Here is a 7,710-nt window from a genome sequence, read left to right as displayed (position 1 = left end):
GTAATCCTGGATCCTAAGCTAAATTGGAGGTTGAACATAGAACTGAGGGTTAAGAAGGCCTGTATAGCCTTCTATGCCTGTAAGAGAACCTTTACGAAGAAATGGGGTCTCCGGCCGAGGATGGTTCTCTGGAGGTACACCGCTGTAGTGCGTCCGATCCTGACGTACGGATCTATTGTATGGTGGCAGGCTTTGAAGAGGAAATACAATTGAACGAAGCTTAATAGGATTCAAAGAACCGCGTGTGCAGGTGCTCTCAATGTACTCCTGCATCTCCTCCCCCTAGACCTCCACATCAAATATGTTGCAGCGTGCAGTGCCGTCAGACTACGTGAGTCCGGATGCCGGGCAGCGAAGTCCTTCGGCCACAGCAACATCCTAGATAAAATACCTCGAGAAATCTGGGCGCCCCCCACGGACTATGTCACACGCAAGCTGAACTTCACGAGAAACTTTGCTGTGGACCTTCCAACCAGGGCAAAGTGGAAGACCGGCGGCGTGTTGCGAGACTATGAAACGGTATTCTTTATGGACGGATCAAAGATGGCCTATGGAGTCGGCGCGGGGGTTTTCTCGAATACACACGGTGTATCCAAGTCGTATGGTCTCCCAGGTTTCACCAGTGTATTCCAGGCGGAAGTACTGGCGATATTGGAAGTATGTCGATGGCTGGAGCGTGATTCGAGCCCCAAGCGTAACATAGCCATTCTGACCGACAGCCAAGCGGCCATCAAGGCCTTGTATTCAACGACGACATCTTCCCGGTTGGTGGGGCAGTGCAGAGACACGCTCAACCATCTGGGCGGCACGCTCAAGATCACTCTCCTCTGGGTTCCCGGGCGTAGGAACATAGAGGGGAATGAGCGGGCTGACGGATTGGCCAGGCAAGGCTCCGCTCTTGGCAGTCCCTCGGGGAATACACTCGGTGTTCCGCTGGCGGCTGTCGGGGTCCGAGTCTACTCGTACTACCTAGCAGCCGCGGGCCTGAGATGGCGAAGGCTTACAAGCTGTGCCAAATCAAAGAGCATTTGGCCCGCTTATAACATAGCCCGATCACGAGAGCTCCTGTGCCAGACGCGTGCAAATGCATTCAAGATTACGGCGGTCTGCACGGGGCACTGGCCCATAGGGGACCATGCCGCTAGGCTCGGCTTACCCTACAACTCGCATTGCCGAAGCTGTGGAGAAGGAAGGGAAACCCTCATGCACTTTCTCTGCGATTGCCCAGCTCTGGCTCGAGTCAGGCTGCGGACACTGGGTAAACCATTCTTTGGGGACCTCAGTGAGATTTCTAGCTGCAGGGTGGGAGAGCTGCTTTCCTTCGTGAATGCTACAGGCTGGCTCTGAAGATCCGAGCCAGCTGGACTCTGCTTCCCTGTTCCTATAACAACAGTCACGGTCTTAGGAGTTGGTGGCATCAAAACGGCGCACCAAAGCGCTAATTGGGCTCCTCGGAGCGGCCAATGATACCTACCTACCCCATATTTATCGAAATATTACCATGCCGTGTAAAAAACTAAGGTTTTTTCAACCATCTAGGTGTATGTCTCTTAATTGGATGCTACTCTCAAATTTCATTGGCCTTGACATTGCTAAATGAAAAGAAATTCACAGAGCATATTATCTCACCAAATTTTGTAACAACAGATAGACAGACGGACAGACGAACCTGTGAGGAGTTGTCAAATCTCTCATCAGATGCAACCGCAGGTGGCAGATAGGGGCTTGCCTATTGATGGGTAAATGCATAGGCTAGTGCTTGCTCATCTCTGATACGTGGACTGAAATGGCTATGGGAAGGATACCCAGAAAATAACACCAACACGGAAGAAGTGAGACGGAGTAAAGTTATGATGCAGGCACTTGGAACTGGCGGTTTTTAGGAGCGACCAAGCGGGCTCCCGACCGTCAGTATCCTTCAACCGCAGTGTCTCGATGGACAACTTGGCCACCGTGGCATCAAATGCTGAAAGTCATTTAGATTTGAAGAGAAAGGTGTCGAAGCGAAGCAAAACCTTGTTAAGAGCACTAATAACAAAGGCAAATAATGATAGACTGAAAGGAAATCGCTGGCTCACGTAGGCGGTTTTGATATCCACCGCATCTGCTCAAGAAAGATGACTGAAATAGATACTCAAAGATTAAGGCATTGACTCATTCAGGAGGAGCACTTCAATTCTCCAATCTACACCAATGCCAAAGACGGCAAAAATTCTGCAAAGTACATTAGAGGCAGGGGTTGATGGAATGTTTAAAAAGGGTGATCCGGTCGATATCATCGAAAACATTGGCCTGACATGGAGGAACTACCTTTCATGCAGCTTGAAGCAAAAATTATTGAGCTATCCGAGTTTATCAAGGGCAAGCACAACGTGCACCAAGCTATTAAAAATATGGCGAGAGCTATAAAAGATCCTTTATAATAAGTTCCAGGAGGAGGAAAGGGCAAAAACTGAAACCGGCCGTCCATCGACCTGCCATCAAATAAAAGAGCGCGAGAGAAAGAAGATGATCCTTTAGGATAACCGAAATTGGTGGATGGGCCAAGGCCACTCGAAAAAAGACGAAGAAGAAATGGAAGATGCGAATTTGTCAAGAAGCAATTGTTATTTCCACCAAGGGCAGTTTGTCATAAGCGGAGTTACTAAAAAAGGTCAAAGCTGGTGCGGACCCTAAACCATAAGATCAATATACAGTGTAAGGATCTCGACGAAGTAGTATCCAGAAGAGAAATTTTCACTGCACTGAAAAAGCATTATAGGTTAGAGAAACTTAGTGAAGAATCCATTGTGAGTCAGAGGAAAGCCTATGGTAGCGGCAGGGAAAGTTCGAATCGGATGCGTTGTCTGTCGTCTGAGAGGGCAAGTATTAGTAAACGCAATATGCACTGAAGACATTGACCGATGCAGAAGGTGCTGAGAGAAAGGCAACATTGCAAAGGAGTGTAAAAGGGACTCCAAATGCCTACAATGCAAGGGAAAGAAGGGACGGGATAACCGGCATATTGAGGGAGTAGTAAATACCTGAAATTCAGGATGGCGTTGACTGCCATGGAAAAATGAAGTTCATTAAAATGAACCTCAAGCATGCCAGGGTTGCTCAGGATTTACTTGAGCAGACCACCCACGAGTCTAAGATATACAATGCACCATGTACAGCTGCTACGCTCCACCCAGTCTCACTTTGTCTCAGTTTGAAGACATGTTGGACAACTTTCAATTTCGATTTTAATCCCTTGGGCCTGGAATGGGTAAGCAAAGAGAAAAACATAAAGGGCCAAAGTTTATTAAAGGCTTTTGCTCAGTTAAATGTTGCAGATAATGTAACTACCTTCCGGAAAGGAGGGGCTACTTCAATCGTAGATCTGACGTTTGCTAGCCCTGCACTGACGTGTTGTAGCACCAAGCTAACATTACACGGCCTGGCTAACATGGCAGGTGGCAGGACTACTCCCACACCGATAACCAGGTAATTATCCTCGAATTAAGGTGACAGCCACAGAGTAGGCAAATAACATACCCAGAGCTGACATTAGGCTAATCCTCAGAAGCACTGGATGAGTAGATCTTCAAGGAAGTGTGACTGGACCAACCAACTAGGACTGGCGACCCCACGGAAAAAGCTTTCTATCTCACATGACTAAAAGATGCACATTCCCCAATAGAACACCCAACTGCTGGCGTAATAGTGAACTGGCTAGCATTTGTTCAATCTGCCATCGAACCAGGAGAACGGTGCAGAGGAAAGAATCAATCAGGTCCAAAAAGAGCACGTATCCAAGGAAGCCCGCAAAAATCTCAAGTTTGCCACCCAGCGGTGCATAAGGGAATGTTTTAAGGAGTTTTGCTCTTAAGTAGATGCAAACCCTTGGCGGAGCACCTATAGAGTTTTAATAGGACGATTCAGAGACCGGTCATCTCCGCAGACCACGGTTCCTACTCTCTCGTTGAAAATCATGCAGGGGTTACTCCCTCAACAAGAGAGAGTCAGTGGCATCATTGAAAGAACTCAGGATGTGGCGCCACTTCCAGCAGTAACCATAGACGAGTTATCGGAAATAGGCAGCAGAATAGGTGACTATAAAGCTCCGGGCCTGAACGGAATACCGAATAAGGCCCTTAACCTCGCCTTAAAATCTAGACCGAACATGTTCGCCGGAACGTCAGAAGCGTGCATGTCCGAGAGAATATTCTCTACAGTATGGTAGCGGCAGAAGTTGTCACTGTTGGCTAAGACTGACGAACCTCCAGGTGAGCCACCCTCCTATAGGCCCATATATTTTCTAGACACTGTGGAAAAAATGCTGAAGCGGATAATTTATAAGGGATTGATCCCGGTCATTGAGAGCGAGTTCGACAGTGTGGGGTCCGTAAAGCTACATGCTACTTGCAGCCAGGGTGGTGAGTTTTATCTTGCTGTGTGCGTCAGTAGCGCTGCATAACTTATCTTGCGCACAAAAACTGAGTACACAGTCTAAATAAGAACAGCTCTTAGGGTCTGTACCGCCCTCCGAACCTTCTCAGATACGCGAATGATACCGGTAGATGAGATGGCAAACATAATAACATCAAATAGATCTCTCCTTTATGAAAAGCGAATAAAGCCGAAGGGGAGAGATATATATTGGGTTGGGGAGAAAGTAATGTAGTATTTGTGATCGAACTTTAACGGGCGGAAACTTCTTCCCAGATTCAATATGTCATGCCCCTTACGAGCAATATGTGCTCCGGAAATAATTTCGGTAGTATAGCCAGTCGAATGGTCTTTATCGCATTACCATAGCTAACGGCGAGTCCCCTGACCGTCTCATGATTTCCTCTTTTCGGCTCGGATTTTAGTTTCTTGGGAGCATTTTCTCCTTGCAGACAGATTTTCGTTGCTCTCCGCTTTCTTGGCTCCGATGCTGAAGGCTAATATCCGTCTTGAGCCTTCCTAAGGATCTCTTCTGATTTCGGGTCTTCCCTCAGATAGCGCTGATACCATTTAGCACCTGTGCCACTGAGGACTGTCTCCTTCCTGACGCCTGATATCCTGACCTCGGGCATGACCTTGGATCTTTATTAGTTGCCGTCTTTGAAGTAAACCAATGTTTACCTTGGCTCCACTGCTTGACCTCGCATTTTCTCTCTTCTTGAATGTAGCTCTCAGTGTTCTGGAGATGTGCTTCTGCCTGATAGTTTGTGTCCGGTATGCGATCCCGATTCTTCATTGGAATGTCTTTTCTGAATCCCACGAGTTGCGGATTAGGAAGTCCACCGTGCCATAGCTCCCATAGCACGGTGTGGTCAATACAGTCAGCTATCCCCGACTGCAAACTATCCAATGGGCACAGTTCGCACAACACTCTGGATTGGGACAGGTGTTTTTGGACTCCGCGGTCTAGATCCATAAGGTTTGGTTAATAGTAGGGTCACCTTGTATATGTTGTTGCTATAGTCACCCACTGACAATCATGGTAGACGAGAGGTTCGACTCCTGGGCAGTCACAAATTAACCCCAGAGGGCTGTATTCCGCACCAGTCTATCTTGCAGTCCACCGCTTCTTGCTCAGTAAAGCAGAGTTCTAAAAATATGAATTTTTCTCAAATCCTTTGATTCCAATTGTGTCCTGGGAAATTGATGAATTTTAATGTAGTACTTTTTAATTTCTTTTTACGACTGGTTTTGAGGAGATAAAATTTGCGAACTATTCTGTTTTTAGTTAAACGCCTACATTGCTCACATGATACTTATTTTCTCCGCTCTTTTTGAGCCTTGAACCTTGGCTTAATCGCTGTAAATAAGAAGATTAAGTGAGACATCAGTCCACTGGCGTTTAGTAATTCTATTGGGGGCGCTAACCTAAGGCCGTCGTGCGTCAATATTCTATCAGTGCTGGTATGTAGAAGCAGCATTGTGAAAATCATGGCGACTATTACTTTAAATTAGGATCAAATATTCAACCAAATATAAGCATTATTATGGCTGGAATAAACCAGGTACCTGCAGAATATTCGATAGAAAGGCAGGGATGGCAGTAAACATGTCGCATTTTAAGTAGGAAAAATAATTTTTTGCTGCTCATGCTATGATATGGAACTCATTTTCCCAGGGGTTAGACATGCATTTCTTATTAAATTGCTCTTCAAGTTATTCATTTTCTCGCTGATTGTGAACCCCTCAAACAGAAACTTTAGAAACTGCACTCTTTGGCTATCCCCCATAGATGAGGAATTTTGGGATAATATATCCATTATCGCTTTCTTTGGCTGCTTGTCATTCTTATTTGATTTCGTTCACCAAATCGTCATATTTGCAGAATATAAACCCAGAGGTAGGTATATATATTAGGATCACTCTTATATCTCATTCTTTTTCAAACAATGGAACCATCTTTCTAGTCCTTATCATAGCACCAATATCTAAAGAGGATGAGCTAAAGAACTGTCAAAGGTCGCAGGATATTGACTTATTACTAGAAGATTGTAGGAATTACTTGTTTGATACGAGACGAACAACGGGACGAAGGAATATGTTGTGACAGCAGGTGTTCCACAAGGTTCCATACTAGCGCCCTGCTGTGGAATATAATGTACGACGAAGTGCTTGGCCTTCACGTGCCAAAAGAGGCAACATTGATTGCTTTTGCAGGTGACCTGGCAGTTGTAATGATATTAGAAGAAATAGGAGATCAGGTCGATCATCCTGAGTGGCCGATAACGACCTAGAGGGCAGAGCTATCCCAAAAATCTAAACAAATTGGCTAAATTGACCGTGAAGGTCCGCCCACAAAGATTGAAGCTCTATCAAAGTGCTCGGTCGACACGTTCGTGCACGCCTCTGTGTTAGCCAGGCTCGGGAATGTGGGGGGGGGGGGGGGGGGTCCTTTGAGCGCTTTGATCCCTCACGCTTCATCACTCAAAACAACGTGCCTTTTCCGATGCGTGGGTCCGCACCGGATTTTAAATTCGACTTTACAACGAATTTCGCGACGGCCTATCGATGGACAAACAGAACGCGAGCTAACGTTGGAAATTAAAAGAGGAAAGAAAAAAAGAAAGAAGAAAACAAAAAACGGCTCGACCGCGCGCGTGGAGCCGTAAGTCTCCGGACCCGAGTGCCGCGATCAAGGAGGGGAAGATCCACGACGGATCACCGTCTCAATTGCTGTCTCTTTCGCCTCAGATCTTGTATGAGACGCGCCCTCTGAGGTCCGGAGACTTACGGCTTATGACTTACGGCCCCACGTTGGGCGCCATTTGTAATGTTATTAGAGGAAATAGGAGATCAGGTTGATCATCCTGAGTGGCCGATAACGGCCTAGAGGGCAGAGTTATCCCAAAAATCTAAACAAATTGGCTAAATTGACCGTGAAGGTCCGCCCACAAAGATTGAAGCTCTATCAAAGTGCTCGGTCGACACGTTCTTGCACGCCTCTGTGCTAGCCCGGCTAGTTCAGTCGGTAGAGCATGAGACTCTTAATCTCAGGGTCATGGGTTCGGGCCCCACGTTGGGCGCCATTTTGAATCCAGGAAATGTTGGGCCTCACGTTGGGCGCCATTTGTAATGTTATTAGAGGAAAGAGGAGATCAGGTCGATCATCCTGAGTGGCCGATAACAACCTCAGAGGCCGCGCCTCATACAAGATCTGAGGCGGAAGAGACAGCAATTGAGACGGTGATCCGTCGTGAATCTTCCCCTCCTTGAACGCGGCACTCGGGTCCGGAAACT

At 46.8% G+C, this 7,710-nt stretch overlaps 1 non-coding gene across 1 annotated transcript; it reads left to right on the top strand.

Moving 5' to 3' along the window:
- The first annotated feature begins 7,423 nt into the window (after window positions 1–7,423).
- Trnak-cuu lies at window positions 7,424–7,496 on the top strand. The gene has a single exon. It is a non-coding gene; the product is annotated as a tRNA-Lys (tRNA).
- The last annotated feature ends 214 nt before the right edge of the window (window positions 7,497–7,710 follow it).

The sequence above is a fragment of the Hermetia illucens genome, chromosome 5 (assembly GCF_905115235.1).
Source record: "Hermetia illucens chromosome 5, iHerIll2.2.curated.20191125, whole genome shotgun sequence".
In the NCBI taxonomy this organism is placed as follows: Eukaryota; Metazoa; Arthropoda; class Insecta; order Diptera; family Stratiomyidae; genus Hermetia; species Hermetia illucens.
Note: the sequence above shows the minus strand (reverse complement) of the source record. Positions and strands in the feature narration are given on the sequence as shown.